This window comes from Rhinolophus sinicus, linkage group LG07 (genome assembly GCF_036562045.2).
Source record: "Rhinolophus sinicus isolate RSC01 linkage group LG07, ASM3656204v1, whole genome shotgun sequence".
In the NCBI taxonomy this organism is placed as follows: Eukaryota; Metazoa; Chordata; class Mammalia; order Chiroptera; family Rhinolophidae; genus Rhinolophus; species Rhinolophus sinicus.
Window position 1 is genome coordinate 117,917,762 of NC_133757.1, and position 24,146 is coordinate 117,941,907.

Below are 24,146 nucleotides of genomic sequence, written 5' to 3' on the forward strand. Positions count from 1 at the left end.
GTGACTCCTGCTTCCTGTGCCTCCAACCCAGCCACCAGCGAGAATATACTGGTATGACTCCTCTATCTATGGCTCCGTGGGTGTTCCTTTTTGGCCTCACCATATCCTGCGTTCTTGTGTGGGGAGCGGGACTAGAGAACCCTCATGACACCCCAGCGTGACACATGGTCTAGCGAGCAGGGTATGGTGCCGGCCAAAGCTCTCCGAAGGGCGGTGGAGCAGTTTGTGCGTACGAACACTCAGTCTCACGAAGACCAGGAGGAGCAGCTGCCGGAGAGCTGGACCCCCGTGGAGGGGTGGAAAGACGTGAATGGTACCCCAATCAGCATACGCCAGAGAAAGCGAAGGTCGTTGCGGCCCTGTGAGCTGGAAAGTGCTTGCTGAGGCAGCCCGGATGCGGGACTTGTCCCAGGAGGAAAGGCTTGCTGAGTCCTCCATGGGAGATGCGGGTGAGGTCAAGGTCGTCCCTCACCCCCAGGACAGCCCTGGTGAATGACTGTGGACTATGGGGATTTGCCTTCCATCCCTAATTTGATGGACCACTTGACTCTTTGCTTGGAAACGTACCAAGTGATCATTTCTCAGTGATCTTATTTTATCATTAGATTCATAACAGTAAAGGATATAAAGACAACAGAGGTCGCACATTTAAATAGGCACCCTAGGTACTCACTTTCTACTTGTTCTTTCATGATAAAAGTTAAAAAAAAAAGGGCCCAAGTATCTGGGCGGGCCTGTGGCTCAAGTGGTTGGAGCTCCGGCTCCTAATACCGAGGTTGCGGGTTCGATTCCCGCACCGTTTGCACCAGCTTATTATTGTTGCTCTCAGTAAACATTATTTCCATAATTTACCATTTACAGAATGCTTTCACAATCAGTTCTCAGTGACCCTATTTTATCATTAGATTCACAACAGCAGAGGATATAAAGACAACAGGTTGCACATTTAAATATGCGCCCTCTGTACCCTACTCATTTTTTCCTTGTTCTTTCATGATAAAAGTTAAAAAAAAAGGACCCAAGTATCCGGGCGGGCCTGTGGCTCAGTGGTTGGAGCTCCGCGTCCCTAATGCCGAGGCCGCCGGTTCGATTCCCACAGGGCCAGTGAGCTGCGTGAGCTGCCGGGGAGCTGTGAGCTACCGTGTGCTGCCACGAGTGGCCCAGCAGCCAGTGTGTGTCGCTGCGTATGCAGCTGAGCGGCTGCTGAGTGCTACCGTGCGCCAGCCATGAGTGGCCGGCAACCCGTGCGGCCGCAGCCATCATTGTGCTACTGTGTGTTTCCGGGGCTGCCGTGTGCTGCCCTGAGTGGCCGGCGGCCAGCCCGGCAGCCATCTTGTGCGGTGCTGGGCGGCGGCTGTGCTACCCTGGGCGGCCACTGGGCGGCAGCAGCGGGCAGCTCTGTGAGAGCAAATGGCCGACTGGGCCCATAACTGGGCCCATAGGGAGCTTGTCCTACAACAACTAGACTGAAACAATGGCGCTGAACTGGAGGCAGGAAAAGGAAAGAAGAAGAAATTGACTTTCTCACTTTTGGGAGCATGTTTGAAAGCGAGGGAGGCAGGCAGAAACGGGGGGGAAAAGAAGATAACTTTTTGGAATTGGCTTATAAGGAATTACTTTCTCATTTTGGGAGCAAGTTCGAAATTGGGATTACCTTACATGAGACTTAGAAAGAAATTTTTCTGTTTTTGAGAACATGGATTAGAACATGATGGCATTGTTTAAATAGGGACATATGCTGATATACCGTAAGACAATAAAAGAAATAACGAAAAATATAAGAAAGTGTCCCACATTGCAGGTGAAAATAAGAAAAAAATAACTTCATTGTTGCAAAAAACAAAAGAAAAGCTTCTCTTATTGAAGGAGGGGATGGGGGATGTTTCTCTTTTCTTTCTTCTTTTTTTGTGTTGAGGTGTCCTTTAAGTTATATCTGCTAAAGCCTAGGGCTTCCCTGACACATTTAATAACAGAAAAGTGACTAGGTTTGACTTCAAGCAGACCTGGATTTGCTAGACCACATACATGTAGCGGTTTACATTTTTGATGATATAAAGAATGGTTCCTTTAAAAATGAAACAGAATAAAAAGTATCTTGAGAGGGAATTTTAATACTTTTAAGTAAATTTTAATACTTTTAAGTACATTTATTTATTTTTCAGAGGCTTAAACTTTTTGCATAATGATGTATTTGATCATGTAATCTTTTCCATAAAGCCAAGTGCCAAGTATACTGGTCAAATGTTATGACTAAGCATTTAAAGTCAGTAAGAATTGTCATAAATGATTGAATTCAATCCCTTTCATACAAACAGATTGGTTTATAAGAGGATTTTTATTCAGATTGTTTACAAACTATGTAAACAATGCATACACTACAAAAATTAGAAAATATAACCTGTTTAGATAATTTTAAAAAATGATAAAAGTCAGGTCCACATTACAGCTACATCAGAAAACATTGATTAGGATGAAAAAACCATTAACTTTTATTTAAAACAAGAACAGATGTGCCAGACATTAATCTTCCGAAACAAATGTTACTAAATGCAAAACTCCTTGCTCTTCCAGTTTTTAATGTATTGGGGGAAAAGTACTCGATATAAAGAAATATGACATTGAAATGCTTAATACTCAAAGAAAAGTGAAAATAAGGAAAAAAACATAGTAGGAGAAAATTTCAGACTTCTAAAAACACTTTGAAGTCAACTTCAATTTATATTAAGAAAACTCAACATTTATTGAATGTTTCCTAAGGGCCAGAAAATGTGTACAGGACAGAGAAAGGATGTATTTCTCATCATCAATATAATTCTGTCTTCCAGCAGCTTACTATTGGGAAAGAGGTTCAGTGTGAGTATACTAACAACAACAAAAATAGATGAGAGAATGAAGACAGAAAATCCCAGAGGGTTTAAAGATCACACCTGGAAGGATCTGGAAAGCATCCTGAAGGTAGGTATTAAATAAAAAACTAAAGGGTCTGGTATTTTGGCTTACTTGCAAGTTAATATGTGAGCCTGTCTGAATGATATATATGTATACAATTGACTCTCGACCAATGTGGGGAGTGGGGGTGCCGATCCCCTGTGCAGCCAAAAATCCATGTATAACTGTTGACTCCCCTAGAAGTTTACCACATATAGTCTACTGTTAACTAATAGCTTTACTGATAACATATACAGTCAATTAACACATTTTATTTGTTACATGTATTATACACTGTATTCTTACAATAAAGTAAGCTAGAGAAAACAAAATGTTGGGCAGCTGGTTGGCTCAGTGGTTAGAGGGCGATGCTCCTAACATCAAGTTCTCCAGTTTGATTCCCACGTGGGCCAGTGAGCTGTGCCCTCCACAACTAGATTGAAAAAAAACAAACAAACAACAAAAAAAACAGGCTTAACACTCATTAGGTAGTATAATAATTCTATGCACTTTTTCATCTGAAAGTTAAATGGATACAATTTTATAATGATACTCTCCATCTTCTTAATTTAAAATTATATATGACATATATCTAATTACTTGGGAATTCATTTAGGACAGTATTTCCTCTGTGTTTAATTTTTATGTTTTTATCAATACTTTTTAAAATTAACTTTTATATTTTGAGATAATTGCAGATTCACATGTGACTGTTAAGAAATAATACGGAGAGATCCCATGCACCATTTCCCCAGTTTCTCCTGATGGTAGCATTTGTAAAATGACAGTACATGATCACAACCAGGAAATTGCAATTGATACAGTCAAGATACAGAACATTTCCATCCCCACAAGGATTCCTTCAGTTGTCCTAGTCACACGCACTTCCCTTCTGCTCACCTCACCCTCTTCTGTAACCCTTGGAAATTACCAATCTGTTCATTTTTATAACTTTTTCATTTCAAGCATATTATATAAAGGTAATCACATAATATTGAACCTTTTCGGATTGATTTTGTTCACTCAGCATCTTTCTATGAAGATTCATAGTGATTGATGTGCGTATCAATAGTTGTTTTGTTTTTTTCTTATTGCTAAGTAATATTCTTGGTACGGATGTACCACAGTTTTTTTAATGATGCACCCACTGAAGGACATTTGGGTTGTTTCCAGTTTTGTGGTACTATGCATAAAGCTGCTGTGGACATTTGTGTATAGGCTTTTGTTTTTGTGTAACATGTCTTTGTTCCTCTGGGATAAATATCCAAGAGTGCATTTATTTACTGCATGGTGGTTGCCTGAAATAGTCATTTCCATTTTACAGACACAATCAGAAATTAACTACTCAATATGGAAATTACACAGGAAAAGACTTTGTAAGTTGAATTTTCATAATTAAATCATATATATATATATATATATATGATTTAATTATGAAATTTAATTATATATATATATATATATATATATATATATATATATATATATATATATATATATATATAAATACAGGAACATATCTCTGTATTTTGAAAACTCAAGAATCTGTCTATATTAGTACTACTTATTCCTTATTATTTGGTAACAAGTTACATGCAACATTCTGAGTTTCTTTCTTCTATTATTTAATCATATAATCTCATGAATATCTATATGTTCAAAATGAAATAAATCACATTGGACTGTTGAATACACTCCCTATTATAACATGAGCATCAATCAGCTCTCTCCTCAAATAACTGAGTTTTGAGCTCAGCGAGGGTAAGAACCATCCTTCCTTTGTGTTCCCACATGTGCTGCATGCAACGGAATGGGGTGTAGTTTAACAGGACATGCACACACCTTTAGGAAGTGATAGCCACCACGCACAAACATGGTGCTTGCACATAGCTGTTTTCCTACCTCCCCAGCTCTTCAATGGTTTACATGGCCCTTAGCATATGAGCCACTGACTGCCATTCACACTGCAGAACAGTAGAAGGAACTGCAATGCAAAAACGAGTGGCAATTTCTAGTCAGAATTATTCTCCAAAATTATTAGCTATAATTTCTATAGGAAGCTCTTTCCAACATGGCAGTGGTTCCATGGAGTCAAATTTTTTTCTGTTGGGAAAACAAACAAACAATAAAAAAATAAAACCATCATTTTATCATTTCCAATTTTAAAACTATGCTACCAAATACTGCCTGCAATAAAAACACTACAAGGGAAAAAACAAAAATTCCATTAGACATAATCACTAATAAATATAAATGAAGCACTATGTTCTCCCAAATTTAAAATATGACCTGAAAGAGGGGTGATTTTTAAAGATTTTACTTTTAAAAACTGAAGCCTAGTGTATATGATATTTTCACTTGACACAGAGGCATTCTTAACTCTACAGGTTAAATTTTTATGAGGTGATTATAAAAAGGTATTAATCACAGTTTCAAAGGAGAGTCTGATAAAATAACAATGGGTGTGTAATTATCTGTGGCATTTTCCTTAACTATGGTATAAAACCAATTTCCCATAGTTATGTTCAAAGGTGATAGACTTTGTGCAAAATACCCTTTAAAATGTCTATAAACCCATACAATATTTGCTTTTCCATTAGAAAGGAATCCTATTTCTATCATGTAACAGTAAGGTATTATCTTAAATACTTTACTGTGCACAATTACTTTCTGTTCTTGACCGTCACACTGACTTGTAGTGTTCAGTCTAATTAAATATGGAATTTATAACAAAATACTCATAGGGAACTCAGACTCTTTCATTTTAACTCAGACTCTCATTATTCATATTAAAATGAATAACCCATTAATTTTCTGTATTCACAATCACTTTCACTGAAATCTATTGTTTTTATAGATGTTAAAATTATAAATACTCTTTGAATAAAATAAGTGAATTTGCCTTTTAAATGCATTTTCCAGGATTTAGTGATTAAGATATAAATACAATATGACATATCCGAAAGGTGTTGTGAGTGTCTAAAACTAAAGCATGTTTTTCAGAGATCAGGTGGGAAAAGAAAATGAACTACCAGAAACACTTCATGAAAACTATAGTTATTCACAGGAAAAATAACTTTTTTCTCGATAAGAGTAGAATTAGCTAACATTTATCAAAACATAGTTTCAGATTCCATTGTGGTATACATGAATCTAGGAAGAATTATCTTATTGGTTTAGACTTAAAAAATGAAATACATGTGCACACACACACAGGGACATTCAATTGTAGAAAAGTCCCATTATAATTAAATATGTCTCTAGTTATTACTCATTTTATAATTTCTACAATTTTAGCATCACAGAATGTTATATCTTAAATATATATCCTGTTAGGGGTCAAAATTATTCCATACCAATCAACTGTTTTGATCAGAAGTCTCAATACCCTTATACTTTCAATTTTTTTCACTACAGTTTCCTTTTTCCCTTTTGAAAAATTTATAGCAACCTCTTATTGGATTGTCTTTAAGTCAAAGGCATATTATGTGGTCAATTTCTGTGATTTTATAGAATGCAAAAGAATGAATCAATTTTCAACTAAAAGAATGAGTAAATATGTGTAACTGGATGCCAAACTGGAGCTTTATTTTGGTTTTTGTTGAGGTCTAAAAAAGGAAAGTGTCAACTACTATTACATTATGAGGTATTAAGTCACCTACTATGTACTTGCAAAGGAAGAATACAGGAGTCAAATCAGAGACAATTAGGCAACCGACAATATCCAGTCTGTTACAAAGGAATTGGGGTATTTTAGAGAGAGCACAAGATTAAGAGGATTTTATTGGTGCTAGTTACCAATATATACTGTGAGTTCAACTTCACTGGCACATAGGAAAAAATTGGGATGGATTCTCCTGTACTTCAAGGAGAAGACTTAGAAAATTTAATATGAGTTTTCTAGAGTTAGGGAGACACAGTGGATTATTATATAAATTATAACTAAGAAATCTCAAAGTCAAGAAACCGGGTGAAGTCGTGTTTGGACTGTAGTCTGGAATATATTGCAAATCCATTTTATAGCTAGACAAAGTTTGGTAATTCCATCACACGAGAATATTGTTCACTCTGGAATTCTTTCAAATGACAGAGGACTGAAGAAGTAGGAATAATTCAGCCAAACAAATTGGAATTATTCCCAAGAGAGGAAACAGCTGTGAAGAGGGTCAAAATAACAGGAATTCTCAATGGCCTTTGAAAGGCAACTCAGAAGATAATCAATATTCAATCCCTATGAAGCTAACGCAAATCACAACCAACAAGGTAAGTCATATTTCTATTTCGTAATCTTCCTTCCCATTTTCTGCTTTGATCTGAGGGATGAGAAAAGATGTTTAACATAGAGGTACAAAGCATAAAAATGGAGAAGAAGCCAACCATACTCCTCTTCCCATTGAATGTTCCCAGAGTTAGTTCGGATTTACAAAAACAAAAGTCCATTATTTTGTAAGTGGAGAATTGTGATATTTAATGAGACTGGATATTTAATGACAATTATACATTTTTATAACTTGAATTGACTAGAGGTTTGTCATAATCTGAGTGTAAAAATAAGTCATGAGACCCGTCTTGGATCTCATCCAATTATGAGGAATTAGAGACTGTGCCCCACAGAGCTTGTTGAAACAAGTAGGAAGAGGAAAGAATAAGGCTGTTCCTGTATTTTCTATATTCCACTTATTCAATGTAAAATTCCTCAAATCGAAGATATGCGAATGATTATTCTGGACTCTGTTGTTAATTTAAAATTGATTATATGTAATTATTCTAGATAAGTTTAGGATTAGAAGTGAAAATGTGATTAATGCCAATAGTTTTACAACAAACAGTTTATCATATCTTTAATGACCTACTACTAGCATTGCAATTTCATGGAATTAATCTCGTTTTCTAAATTCTTATGTATCTTAAAATACTAATAAAATATTTTATTAATAATAGTTTAAACAATTAACTGTCCATTCTAATGTTTACATTCTTACTAGAAATTTCTCCAAAAATAATTTTGTTAATATTATGACAGGCTGTGTTTTTTGTTTTAATTCTTTTAACTATTTAACTTATTATACCTATTTTTATCCTTATGCATTTTTTAACATAACCATTATATTTAATGAATTTATCTTATCACTTCATAGGTCAAGGGGGTTAATTATTTTTGTTTTTTTGTTATTTGATCTATTTCATTTATCACTGATATTACTATAAACAGGAAAAAAAACTATCATTTACATTATGTTGTGTGGTAAGTTATCAACTTAATATTTACATACATTGGAAGGGGAAATGACAATAATGCTTAAATTGTGTTGAAATTGCAGTGAATATACTTACCAGAATAGAAGCTAGTTAATTTTAATGCATTTTATTTGTTTTATTATTTTTACTAAGTTTTCTAATTGTCTTTTAATAAATACATTTATTAAGTAGCTAACATTTCCATCATAAAGGGCAAAACATTGACATTTTGATGGAATTATTCTAATGAAAGTTTGCAACCATCAAGTTAGTCAAAAGCTATCTCAACTACTTATAAATTTTAATCTAGAAGAAATAGAGAAATACGTCTATAGATATGATTTGTTAGACTGCTGAGAGTCTGAAATGTATTATATATATAATTGTATTATATATATTATATATATATATTTGTATAGTTTGATAGAAAGTCAGTGAAATTTTGCAAACAAAATATTCACATAGTAAATACACATTTTTTTCTGATTAATCTACAACAGAATACACACTTTAAAAATGTAAATACTGGAATAACAAAGAATACTTATAAGGCTATTGATTAGTATCAGAAGTAAATAACTCTCAGGATGAGGCTGATAGCCATTTAAATTTTAAAAGGAGGGGGGCTATTGTGAAGAAAGAATTTATAAAGATTAATTCCTGATTTAAAAATATTAAGAAATATATTCCCTATCTCTTTCTGGAATAATAAATGTTAGTAACTGACATGTTTATGCAGATATGCTACTAAGGAAAAGTGAAATACTTAAGAGACCCTTTTAGGGGTAACCTAAGATCTTCCTCCTATAGGAACAAGCTTCATTCACCTGAATCAGGCCACTCTCTCTCTGAAGTGTTTGGTGAATGACTGGCCGTTTGGCTGTGCAGTTGGGGGAGGTAAGTTTTATATCTTTTTCTTTATTCTTTTTGTTCCTCCCCAATAATCTATCATGTTATCTACCACCTTGCCTCATTCGATGCCGTTAATGGCTGCTTCTGCACTCCATACTCTCACATTAAAATAAATATTAAAAAACAAGAAACAAACAAACAACAACAACGAAAAACAACAACTGATCTAGTCTTGCCTTTTTCTGCCTTTTGAAACGTCAAAACTATTATAAAGTGATGAAAGCCCTATCTAACAAGGCAAGGAAAAAAGAGGAAGAGTGAAAGAGGAGCAGATGCAGGAGGAGGGGATGCTGGGAGGAGGAGAGACAACAGTCCAGGGACTCAAACTTGAGAAATGGCCACATATTATAAAACAAATAAAAAAGAAGCAAACAAACTCAAAGGGGTGGTTGGAAACCAATTCAAGACAATGAAAGCTTGGTTATTTCAGGTGCATTAAAAAACAGTACAGCTTGCTTTTGATTTTTTTTTTTAAGAGGTAGAGATTAGCCTCACTGATTCACTGAGAAAAGAAACTCCTATGTGCTTTCCTATCTCTTGACAACACTATAAAACTCACGCAGATCATCATAAGAGAACGCACAATCTAGGCTTCACAGTATAATAGGGATAACTGGCTATTGGAAAACTTCATTCCAACTTGAACTTGGCTTTAAAAAAAAACAGCAGAGTGCAACACTATTCACTCTCACAGCTGGAATTTGTGTTTTGACTAAAATCACTCATTTCAGTCAATGAAAATATGGCTTTTTGTATCTTAAAGAGACTGTCGTTCAAATGGCAAACTTCAGCAATATTTCATTATCCATGCTTATTTTTATGATGTATAGGATTTTTAAATTTGTTGTCACAGACATGAGCCAAAAAGATCTCTTGGTTATACTTAATGCTTTGAAGTCTGTTATATATCATCATTTATAGTTCCCTATAATTGTTTTGGTAGGAATGGTCTTTCTTTTTCATGACTTGGGAAATCAAATGCTAAACTATACACTTTTGCACTGAGTTTTTACATGAAAAAAAATAACATTTTCTATCCAAATGTGAACATTTCTCACCTTTTATTTAGCTTAGAGTACACTTATGAAACTGGCTGATACGTGCAATAGCTGTATGCTCAATAAAATTGCCTCATTTAATAGCTATCTTTTTTCTATAAATTTTATGTTGTTATAATTATTTGCAGTATATATTTATTTATTAATATCTGCTATTTACCTTATTTATCCTTGCCAATCTTCTGAGGTTAATAAATAATAAAATTGACTTGATTTATTCTATTGAACATGACTAGAAAATCAGGTATTCTTTTAAGAAGTTGCAATCTTCATTGCCCTCCAACAAACAAATGCATATTTGGACTCCTGCAAATATATTTGATATTCCGTTTTGTCATGATTTTGCTTGACATCAAAGAAAACCATTACCAAACTTACACAAGCCATTACAAATACTATTTGCAGGTTTATAGATTACATTTTTCACTACAAACTATTGTTCAAATTTACTACATATTTTATAAATGGAAACTAAATAACCATGAACAATTGAAGGCTTTTACCGAATATTTTAAATTCTACCTTTTGAAAGTAGACTGCTATTTCCATTCAACCTTTTAATGATGGACACATATGAAAAATGAGAAAAATATATTTTTATGTTAAATATCATAATTTAATCCTATATGTTAATCTCTGATCAAGAATACATTTTTAGATAACCATAAAACTTACATTATGTGACATATATAGCACATCAATAATTTTAAAGTCTATTTTTATTTCTAATGAATTATTATAAAATAATGACATGATGCAGTGAACTGAAAAGAAACCTGGGTTTGTGTTGCTATCTCTTATTTTTCTGATACTTCATGAAGATAGGTATCTAATCTCACATTTCTAGAGTAGCCTGCACCCAAAGGATGTTTAGTATAATTATACCATGAACATTTTTGCTGTATGTTTTACAATATTGAACGATCATAAAACATACAAAAAGAGTATTATTTGTTAGGTCAGAATGTTATTATATAACTAATTAAATGTATTTGATTGTTTAGTTTAAATATTTGATTTTGTTGCTGTTATGTTTCCTGATAGGCACTTTGATAAATCCAATGTTCTTTAAATTATAATAAATTCAACATATATGTAAGTCCTATACATATAAGAGTTAAAAGGCTTTAAAAATAACGGACTAAAGTTTACACAAACACAACACAATGAGAAAATATAACATCTCAAGTACCCATGTTAATGAGCAAAATTTTCTATGACAAATTAAAATGGTAAATCATCAATCAACATTTACTTGAATTTCTGTACTATATGATGGTTGTTTACTTTGTGGGGTAGTCCTCATTGTTTCTTAAACATTTAACATCTAGCCAATGTACTATTATTTGAGTAAAAAGCATTAGAAAAATGTCCAGAGATTGCTTTGGGAGTCATTTACTACTCATACAATGCATACCACCGCATTGCAGATGTTTACCACTTACAATACAGAAAAATGCTATGTGATAACATCCAGAATAGATACAGCCAAATGCTTTCAGAAGCCTGAAGATTGTATTTAAGAATAGCATCCTTTATCAGAAATGACAGAAAATTGGTGGAAACAAATAATCTCATTTCATATGATTCTAAAAGAAAAGATGACACCATTCTTTCCACCTTACCCTCACCAAAAACTGAGAGATGCAAATAAATGGTCTTATGCATGTTCTACAGAAGTGTTCAATCTCACAACGACCATATATTAAATTGCAAGGGAGGCCTTCTGCCTTAAGACATATGTTAGGTGTTACACTGCCTTTATGCCAATAATAATTACAAGAACAATTAATACTATGACAATTAAAGGAATACTTTAACATTGTTCTTGTGTGTTAAGGTTTCAGGGATTAAATTTAGTTGTCTCCTTGGCAGACCAATTAGTCAGTGTCCTAAATGCATAATTACTGAGATGTATGTGGTTTATTTTTGTTTGTTTGTTTGTTTCTTTCTTTCTTTCATTTACTGAAAATGTGTGCAGGTATAAAAGCAAGTTCTGGGACTGCCATAAATGAGTGTAAAGTTTCTAGTGAGATACATGTAGAATTAGAACACAATGTATGTATCTACCTGATATATTCTTGTTCAAAACTTATTACTCAATAAATGTGAATCTTAAGTCTATGCAAAATACCAATAATCAATAAGAAGTATAAGAAAATAGCTCATGGAGTATTTTTCATCCAGAAGTATTAATATATATATATATATATATATATATATATATATATATATATATATGAATTTAGAGCATGACATAATATACTATATGTGTGATGCAGACATAAGTATGAAAGTAGGCAAGGTAATTAGAAAATATTTCATGGGAAAAAGCAGAAAACAATTTTATTTTTGTATGCATTGTAGAGTCTGTTGTATTATTAAATGCATTATGTCAAGAGTCAACAAACTACTGTCTCCAAAACAAATTCACTCCATCACTTATTTTTGTAAATCAATTTTATTGGAGAACAGCCACATCCATTTATTTACATATTGTCTATGATTGCTTTAGTAGTACAGTGGCATAGTTGAGTAGTGCAAATAGACTATGTAGTCTGCAAAAGCAAAGCCTAAAATATTTACTATCAGAGCCTTTCTAGAAAAAAACAAAACAAAACAAAACAGAAAACACCAGGTTTTGCACTATGTCATTAGAATACCGTTAAGATAAACATTATTTTACAAAAGCGAAAAATGAAGAGGCTTTATAGTTTTGACAAAGTAGTAGCATGAGATGATACTCACTTATTTCTATTAATAATGAGATATATTTTATGAATTTGACCTCAAAGCAAGGGAAGTAAAAGCAAAAATAAATGAATGAGACTATATCAAATTAGAAAGCTTCTGCACAGCAAAAGAATCTATCAACAAAATAAAAAGGAAACCAACTGAGTGGGAAAATATATTTGCAAACAACACATCTGATAAGGAGCTAATATCCAAAAACATAAAGAATTACTACAACTAGACAACAACAACAAAACAAACAATCCAATTAAAAACTGGGCAGAAGACCCGAACAGATACTTCTCCCAAGAAAATATACAAATGGCCAACAGACACATGAAAAGATACTTAACTTCACTAGCTATTAAGAAAATGCAAGTCAGAACCACAATGAGATACACCTCACACCTGTTGGAATGGCTATTGTCAACAAAACAAGAAATGACAAGTGTTGGAGAGGCTGTGGAGAAAAAGGAACCCTCATACACTGTTGGTGGGAAGGTAAATTGGTACAGACACTATTCTCAAAAAATTAGGATTAGAATTTCCATATCAACCCGCAATTCTACTTCTGGGCATCTATTCAAAATATCTGAAAACATTTATCTGTAAATATATATGTGCTCCTATATTCATTGCAGTATTATTCATGGTGGTCAAGATGTGGCAACGACCAAAATGTCCTTCAACAGATAACTGGATAAAGATGTGGTACATCTATACAATGGATTATTACTTGGCCATAAGAAAGGATGAAATACTGCCATTCGTGATAACATGGATGGATCTTGAGATTATCAGGCTAAGCCAAAGAAGTCACACAGAAGAATTTGAGAATCATGTGATTTTACTCATATGTGGGATATAAAACTGAATGCAACAAACCAACAAGACAAACAAACAAACAAAAAACTCATAGACATAAGTTAATAGTTTTGTGGTTACCAGAGGTTGGGGGTGGGGGAGGTAGATGAGGGTGAAAGGGGGTCAAATAAATGGTACAGAAGGAGAATTGACTCTGAGTGGTGAGCTCACAATACAATATGTAGATGACGTATTATAGAAAGGTACACTTGAAAACTATATACTTTTACTAACCAATGTTATAAATTTAATAACAAATCCTAGCACATAAATGCTCAATAAACATTTTTATGATAAAAAATAATGAGGCATCTTAGATAACATAATTCCAAATACATAATCAAAGCTCGGAAAACACAAAAGAATATCCACAGATTGTAGTAATGGTGAAGGACGGGCCTGCACACCAAATGACAATATGCAAGCTGGCATTGCACAAGCACTGGAGGAAAAGGTTCCAGTAGCAGATCTGAACATATATTTTCGTGTATAATGATTTAGGTTTTTATAACCATTTTGGAGCAGGTGACAAAACCTGCCCTGTGTCTCTCATAGGCACAAAGTTATGTCTGGCACCAATTTTGTAAAGCCACTGACCTTCACTGGAAATTTAACAGTAATTAATAGTAACAATAAAATATAGAAAATAATACAGTCACAGCAACAAAAAAAGGAAGAGGCTCAATGACCAGCAGTAAAAGTCTTTAAAAACTCATTTATCAGTAGTAGATATATATTTAATCATGCTTTTTGAATTTTTTGCCCTATTGAAAACTACATTGCTTTCATAATTTATAGCTATATTTCTTTGGAAACCAAATATAATAATTTGAATTTGTTTTCTATCTTGTATATTGTATTGACAGATGATATAAGTACACATTAGTTGTAGACATACATAGAAAAAGTTCACACAGTTGCTAAGATCAGTATTAAAAAGATTGCTATTACTAGTAGAAGTGTTGTCTAAACATTTTAAACAAAGTGATGCTGCTTCCTGCTTCCCATTTCCTTCTGTCTCCTCACAATTTCTTGCATAATTAACCTCCTTATCTACCATCAGAAAAGGGAAAGCAGAGTGTTAATTGCTTTTAAATTTGCCTTAAATCTCGTTTTATTCTATGCTGCTTTAGAATATTTACCTTTGTATGTCTAATTTCTACCTTTGTATGTCTAATTTGCAAATATAATGAATCAAATGTTGAGAAATATTTTTTAATTAATACATAAAGAGGGGGTACTAAAATAGAAGAAATATACTAACAAATATACAGGTATTCACATATGTGAATGAGTGTGTGTCTATAGGTGTATATGTAGGTATCATTTTCTGGAAAAAAATACATTTTAGTCATGCTTTCCGAAACAATGTGATTAAACTGTTGTTAATTTGCGAACAACTTTATTTGAAAATAAAGTATCTCTTGCAAATAATAAAGCTATTCAATTTAAAAATAGTATTTTTGTCACTTCAATGACTTCTATAATACTTTTTTCATTTTCTATTTTAATAAAAGAGGTACCTCAAAATATTAAAAAAAAAAAAAAAATAGCCGGAGGGACAAAATGTACTGTGAATAACTGTGACAAATTTTATTTTTCCAACTTAAGTATTGGCTAGCTGCTGTCATTATTAGAATCTCCAAATATAATATTTTCTGTTATTACTTTTATTGACACATATTATGGAAACTGAGAAGATCTATACTGCAAGATTTAGTAAAATGAAATATCTTTAAAAGAAACCATAATGTTGAACTTTTAAAAATAAGAAGACTAATATATAAATGTGCTATTAATAAAGAGATAATAACTTACTATGCAATGCCTACTCAGGTTTAATTTATGGCTGGTTTATTGTATCACTGAAGTTACTGTAACGCTCTGAGCAAACATTTACTTATATGTAAAACCGGGCTTAAAAAATAGTACTCTTCATAAGAATGGGTGATGATCAAGTGAGATTATACATGCAAATCTCCTCTTCTGGCTGTTGTAAATAAGAGACTTAACAAATATCAGAGTATTATTAATCCTGAGATTCAAAACTATTAATTTAATTAAATAATCACTTTCTTATTTGCAAGTGTTTCCATCAATATTAAAACATGTTTTGCTATGGGATGTTATTTACTATTTAGCAGTACACAACCAAAAATAAAGTCAATGCTTAGAAATGATTCAGTTTAACAAGTATGAACCTTATACATCGCTTAGTCTACAGTTTACACCATTAAACCCTACCAAATGGGCTGTTTGATAAATAAAATATATATACTGTACTATGTAGTAGACATATCATAAAATATTGCATAAATCGTTATGTTCTATAACTCATATAAAGTGTAAATGAATTAAAAGTATACATTTAAAATGAAACTGTAATATACAAGAAAAATTAAAAGCAAATATTTAACTAGCTTTGGTGCAGATGGATATTTATGCATGACATTAAAAATATTAGTTTGGCGCAAAAGTAATTGGGGTTTAAAAGGTTAAAAATAATTGCAAAAACCACAATTACTTTTGCACCAATCTAATAGAAAGTGTAAAGCAATATACAGATACATTAGAATAAATGTTACAACTCAAGGAGATTAAGATAAACACAAAAGTGAATTGAAACAAAATTTCAAAGTATTAAAAAATATATGCACCATGAGTGATATTAACTTAATATATATAGAGAAAAAAATCCTATTAATATAGAAATGAATACATCAAAGGAGGAAAAGGTCAGTGAATGTTCATAAAGTTCACAATTAATGTCCAAAAAATGAAAATAAGCAAAAAAAAATTTGTTTCATTTTACTGGTATTCATAGAAAGCAATTTAAATAATGTTACAATTTAGAAATTTCATTTTGCATGATGATGGAGCATACTGATGGTGAAATGACTGAGGAACCAGTTGCAGTGCACTCTAATTTAGAGTTTGTGATAAACATATATTGTGCATTTTAGAATTGTAACTTTTCAACATGTAGGACTAGTTTTACAAAATGTCTATATCCTTTGATGTAGTGTTGTAGTCAGCATGCAATATAGATACACCGATCTTATTTTGTAAATTATAGACACACACACAAAAAAATTGTAAAAATGAACACCTATAAAAACAGTAATTATTTTATTATGTTTATGTGGTAGTGTTGTGATGAATTTTGAACTTTTTCATTTTGTAATTGCACACTTATTTTACACGATAACTATATATTCTTAATTTTGTAATTACAATTAAAACAGTTAATATGTTTCCATTTTGGGAGAAACCAAAATTAAGGACTCATGTCTAATAAATACATAAGTTGATTAAAATTTCCTGCTTTAGAAAGCTAACCAAGATTAACAATATTTTTGTGATTGTTGGTAATACTGGGACAAATGCATATATATTTGTATTTTAAGTCTAATTTAATGAAGTTTTAATATTACACTTCATAACACACCAGTATTTTCTATGTAGTATAATAGGTGTAATTGGACTATATGGTTCAATTCACACTCAAGTAATGATATACTATTTCACATTAAAACTCATGCTGCTGTTAAAACCTTTAATTTGTTGAGACTGTATACTAATTAGATTTTAAACAAAAAGTCAAAAAAATCTGGTAAAATCTCAGTGTTATCTTTATTTCCCTGTAGAGTGGGCTTATTAATTATTGAATCCATCAAATTCTAATCTGTACAAAAAACAACTTAACTTTAGGGAAAATAATTATAAGAAATAACCTAAAACTATTATTGTAATTTTTTAAAAGAACCATATATTTGATGTATAAATATAAGATATTATGATTGACAGAAGCATTAGAAAACTAATTTTTGTTTCATTTTAAACATAAAAAATAAGAATAGTTATAAAAAAGGAATAAAACTTTTAAAATGCAGTGTCTAATATGTAAAAACATGCAAATAGAAATGAAGGAAATTTTAACTTTTCAAGTAATGTCAACTTTCTAAAATACTAATAATACTAATAAAATGACAATATAAAATTATACCAAGAATTGTGGAAAAACAAGAGATCACATGTATTGTTTATGGGAGTATGGGAATATGAACAGTATTCTAGAAGAGGATTTCAAAATATACCTCAAAAACAGTAAGGATTTGAATTTCTACTTACAGAAATTTATTCCATAAAATATAATTGATTATCATATTTTGCCGTGTACAATGTGCACTTCAGTAGCCAAATTTGTGAGGTAAAAATAAGGATGTGCATTATACATGGGTAGTACTAATTCTATATCAATATAAATGTTTTTAATTATTGTATTTACACTTATGAGTTACAAGTGTAACTCCAGAAATCAATTACAATATTGTATGCAAAATAATACCCTGGAATATGATAATCATTTTTTGTTGAATTGAGGACGAACCTCCCATGACAAAGAGTCTTTGGACCTCTATGATGCATAAATATGGTCAATTTGTTACCGGTCCCTAAAATTTCATGTACCTTGTATTTGTTCTTGCGTTTTGTAATAATTTGTTACATAAAATTTATTGTACCATGATATGTTAAAAAATAAATGCTGACATTCCTCTGTAATACAAAAATAAGTACTTAAAAGTAAACAAGTGAAAAATTGAATAAAAATTAAAACAAAACAGTTTTTCCCTGAAAGTTTGGGCCCAAAACATGGGTGTGTTTTATACACAGCAAAATATGGTGTATGTTTATTTAACTTGATGTCTGTTTGTCATCACATTGGCTATTATAAAAAGATAGACATGTCTAGACAAAGGACACTGGTTTAAAAAATTAAGTTAAATCTATATAACGGTCAGTTATAAAGTAATAATCCATCATAAAAAATATGGAATTGTGAAATAGCTTAATAATACCTAAAGATGCTCACTATGCATTTAATATACAAAATTCTAACTTTCGAAAGTATACTGGTATTTACAGTGTATTTGTATAGACATGTTTTAATTATAGCATTTTACCTATGTACATTAAAAATAGAAAAAGCATAAACATAAGGAAAAATATTAAATATACAGTTGGCCATTGAATAACATGGGTTTGAACTGAGTGGGCCCGCTTAATAGCAGATTTTAAAAAATAAATACAGTAGGCCCTTTTTGTCCAGCTGTTTTGCAGACTGATTAAACCAAATGAAGATTGAAAACTAATTTTGTATTCCCAATAGCAGATCCCCACCTCAGATCAAAAGTACTGTTTTCAATCCAGGGTTTGTTAACTCTGCAGATGAGAAGGGCTGACTGTAGAGTCAAAAGTTATAAGCAGATTTTTGAATACATGGGAATTGGTACCCCTAACACCCTTTGTGTTTCAAAAGTCAACTGTAATAATTTTGGTAGAATGTGGAGTGGTAAGTGATACTTTCATTTCCTTCCCTCTTCAAAATGTCTATATTTGAAGTATCTGTGATAGTTTGTTATCTATATATAGCATTTACTTATTTAGGGTGGACAATTTTTTAAACTCACAGAATGCATGAAAATAATAAATTGCTTTATTTTAATTCTTAGGTATTATTAAAAGGTAGGTTAAGTGAAATATAAAGTTCCGTGTGCCATTAAATTCAGTTGGCTTGGTGGGTACGGGCAGAGTTCTAATATATCTACGCATTATTGTTAGACTAATATGCATGCTTGAAGTAGTTACTTTGGCCATAATGACTATTATAATAGATCCAGTGAGTTGTTGATTCAAACACTTTTGCAAAGCCGAGGAATTGCCATGGAATTACATTTTCTCTTGGAGAAGTATCTTATTATAAATAAGACTACTGAAAGTAGGAGATGATCCTAGAAAATGCAGCATAGACATAGTAATCACAATGCTATATGCCTTCCTTCCATCCTATTACTCTTTTTATTTTAAATTTCATCTTCTATTAGACATTGCATTCTCTTTAGATTAACTCTTGAACAAAGTGAAAGATTGTGTGTGTGTGTGTGTGTGTGTGTGTGTGTGTGTGTGTGTGAGCACGCATGCATGGTTGTAATTTAAGATTCTTCTAGGTAAAGAAATCACTGATCTATAAAATATAAGTGACCCAGATTACTGCAGGGAGTCTTGCCTACTGCCATCAACCCTCACTTCCATAAAACAAACCTATGAGTAAAGAAAGCTGCACACAGCAGGCTGGGACCAACATCTCTGAGAACAGAAAAGGATTATAAATAGATACAGTAGATAAAATGAAGACAAAAATCTGGATCAAAAACCTGAAAGCTAAGTATCAAACAATACAGTATATTTAAGTATTAATTGAAATTAAGCTTTAGCTTCACTTTTCAAATTTAGTTGATTCCTGAATATGCTGAATACTTATTCACCTACACTGTAATAAGGTTCATACAAAAGAGATTTTAAATATAGTGAAGATGAATTCATGGAAGCAAATATGATTGTTTAATGGTTATTAATCTATAGTGAAATAATTTTATTAAGAAAATACTTGAGCATGGTCTATATGCATTTACATGCTAATACATAGTCCTATAAACCTTGTTATTTCTCAACAATCCAACATTTCAAGGACTATTCGATTCCTTGCTTATTTTCTGATATAGTAAGTGCAGTTTATTCATTTTGACTTGTAAGAATACACATGAATCCCCTCAACATGTAGAATTTACTCAGAATTTAAAACAATATTGAAGAATAAATACATTGTTTTGATTGTTCTTATGAAGCAGAATGAAACTTACTGTCATAACTACAGAGTTTTTCCTGAGTGTCTGAGACTCTGAGAAACAAAGTCAACCTTTCTGCAAAAGCCACTGAACTGATTTATGAGTGAACAGCCATCCAGCCATCCAAGAAATCTGAAAGTTCTGGTTTCACTTATCCCTGAAAGGGGATAGAACTTATCATACTTATTTCACATTCTTTACAGATGATAAGAAAATCTTTATTCACAACGTGGCTAAAATTGCACATTTCCAAGTTGATATACCAATAGTGCTAGTTTTACTTTGCATCGCCTCCTCAAATTTTCAATACTTTTACACAAACAGTCTAATAATTCATTAAGCTAGTGGAACCAATACAATCCATAGCCATGGTTTCTATAGTAACTGTTTTACTTTGATGATAGTTCACATTTTTAAGGACCTTTATTTCAATGTATTAAGATGAACAGAAAAGTTCCACAGAATTATAATGTATTTGAGCTTGTGCATCCTCCAAATTCATCTTTTAGAATGTCCTCATGTTATAGAGGTGAAAAAATGGAACTGCAAGTCATGTAGTGAATTAAAGAAGGTCTTAAAATTAATGCCACATTAAGACTTGGGCCAAAGACTCTGACTTTATATCATTCTAATATTATCTATTATTATTTCAGGATCTTTCTTAAAAATAACAAAGGCAGAGTTTAGACTGGTTAAAAATGTAATAAAAATTTAATCAATCTAAAGATTCTGTATTAATTCTAAGATTAATTGAAATTTGTTACTGTTGCATTCCCAGATGGATTATTTTACTTATTACATGTTTTTGCCAAGTTCAAAGTTACTTCCACCAATACCTCTAGAGTGTAAGCATTTATAATTGGGGAACATAAATCACCTCAAATTGGAATATATGTTTTGTATATAGATTTTTTTTTTATTGTGGTACACAGTATAACACAGAATTTAACATTTTAAACATTTTAAATGAGCTATTTTGTGACATAATTCCATTCACAATATTGTGCAAGCATCACTACTGATGATATTTAAAGTGTCTTATTATACTAAACCAAAACTCTGTACCCATTAATTAATAACACCCCACTCCCATCTCCATAGTCCCTGGTTACCTTGAATCTCTATTCTGTCTCTATGAATGTGTCTATTTTAGCCTTCTCAAGGAATTGGGCCATCATCAGTCTCTGCTGCTGCTCGGTCGGTGCTCAGTACTGGAACTGAAGAGAACAGCCTTAGGAAAGGGAACCTCTGCTACTGGTCCCAGATATCGTCCACATTGCTCTTGTGTGCTCATTGCACAAGCCCTATTGACTGTATATACAAGTGTCTTCTGACAGCCAATATAAGGGTTATCCTTATTATAGCAGACTAGTTCACATTACATGACTGATACAAATATGGCAATGCTTTGAATCTATTCCCAGAAGTCCATCCACCTTCATCTTTACCAGACTTCCTTACTTTTCTCTGTGGAATGATAATGTTATAAATAGAAAAATAATAGAGAAAAGAACAGAAGGAATATGTGAACTGGCAATGGCAAAATGCGATAAAATTAATGATGTATACCAAACCATAGATCCAGGAAGATAAGAGAAAACAACATCGGAAAACTACCAAAATTATGGCCCTAGGCATGCCATAGTCAAACTGCAGAAAATCAAAAGCAAAATAAAATTCTTGAAAAAGCCAGAGGACAAAAATGTCACTTTATCTATACAGGAACAAGACTAAATATTATGTCAACCCAGTTCGGAAATCATCAAGAGAGATTGGAGTGAAATATTTCAAGTTTTGAAATAAAAATGAATGAATAAAAATCATCTATATAGAATTCTCTATCCAGTGAAATGTAATGAAAATAGCATCAAATTTGTGGGATGCAACAAAAGCAATGCTTATATGGAAATTTATATGTAATAAATATATCAAAAATGAAGAAAGATCTAAAATTATCATCTAAATTTTCAACTAGGAAACTAGAGGAAGTAGAGCAATGTAAACTTAAAGTTAGCAAACGGAAGATGAAAAGTAGAGTAAAAATCAATTAAGTTGGAAACGGAGATAATAGAGAAAATAAACACAACCCAAACTGGGCCTTTAGAGAGGACAAGAAAAATAAACTTTTAACCAGCAATCAAAGAAAATAAAAAGAGAGAAGACACAGATTACAAACATCAGAAATAAAGTAGAACCATCACTAATGATATCGTGCAATAAAAGGATAATAAAAGAATATCATGAAAATCTGTATGCTCAAAACTTGATTAGTTAGATAAAATAAACAAATTCCTTGAGTAACACAACCTACCAAAACACACAGGAAAAATAGATCATATGAATAGAACTATATCAAATAAATATATCAATAATTAACATTTCAAAAAAAAAAATCAGTACGTCTAGATGGCTTCACTAGTGCATTCTTCCAAATGTTTTAAGGAAGAAATGATACCAACATTCTCAAGAGTTTATAAAATAGGTGCAGAGGGAACACTTCCAACTTATTCTATAATGTCAACATTATACTAATACCCAAACCAGATAAGGACATTGCAAGAAATGAAAACTACAGACCAGAATCTCTTATGAACATAGATACAGAATATCCTCCACAGAGCAGCAAACCAAACCAAAGGATATATAAGAATTATACACCACAACTCAGTTCAGTTTATTCCAAGAATGTATGCTGATCAACATGCAGAAGTCAGTTGATGCAATCCATCACACCACCAGGCTAAAGAAAAACCATGTGTTCATATGAATAGATTCAGAAAAAGCATTCGACAAAAATGCAACACCCAGTTTGTGATAAAACCAAAAACAAACAAACAAAGACATCTCTCGGCAAACTAGGAAGAGAGAGGAACTTCCATACTTGTACTATTAGGAAACACCATTCAGATTTCCCAACATCTCACCAAGCCCTCCATGGTGTTTCTCAAAGAGGAACCATCTTCTGCCCTCCTGAGCAGAAAGCCTGAAGTACCAAGACATGTACAGGTGTGTCCCCTGGGCCAGTGGAACACTTCTGAGACCTGCGTCCTGATGAAGTGGCCAATTTGTTTCAGGCAACCCAGAGTCAGCAAAATAGTGAAGTATCCTCAGGGAGTGTGTCAGCTTTCTCAGGCGGGAGGACCCCCAAGTCCAACAGACTGTAGGGCACATTCACATTCACATCCTTCTGGAAGGCTGAGATTCTCACAGGAATGACAGCATCGCTCATGAACTCCAGAAACATGAAAGAGAAGAGGACTCTCCAACCTCGTGGAGATCAGAGGAGGAAATGGCAGCAGAAGCTGCAGTGCTGTGGGTTGACTTTCAATGTCCAAGGCAAGAAAGTACTTGGCGCCAATCCCAAGGCATAAGGAAAGGGGCCTCATTTTTTAGGACTCTGCAGCATCGTCAATGAAGCTAAACAGACTTTGTTACATCCTACAATTCTGCAACCTCTTGCAAAGAATTTTCACACACCTGTGGATGGCATCGGAGTTATATTTCAATCATGATGACTGATGACCAACCTTGAAACAAAATCATTCACAGCCTTTCCATATTTTCTCGGCCATGTACTGAGAATGAAACCTTTAAGTTGTCCGTTGGAGTGCATAGTCATAAAATGGCAGTTAAAATATTTTTTAAAAATTTGAATTGAAGAAAGTTTTGATAAACAACAACTGAAAAACCTACAGCTAATGTCATATTTAATGGGGAGAAACTAAAT

At 32.6% G+C, this 24,146-nt stretch overlaps 1 pseudogene; it reads left to right on the forward strand.

Annotated features, from left to right (window-relative positions):
* The first annotated feature begins 1,226 nt into the window (after positions 1 to 1,226).
* Positions 1,227 to 23,834, forward strand: LOC109456611 (bis(5'-adenosyl)-triphosphatase; annotated as a pseudogene).
* Positions 23,835 to 24,146: the final 312 nt, after the last annotated feature.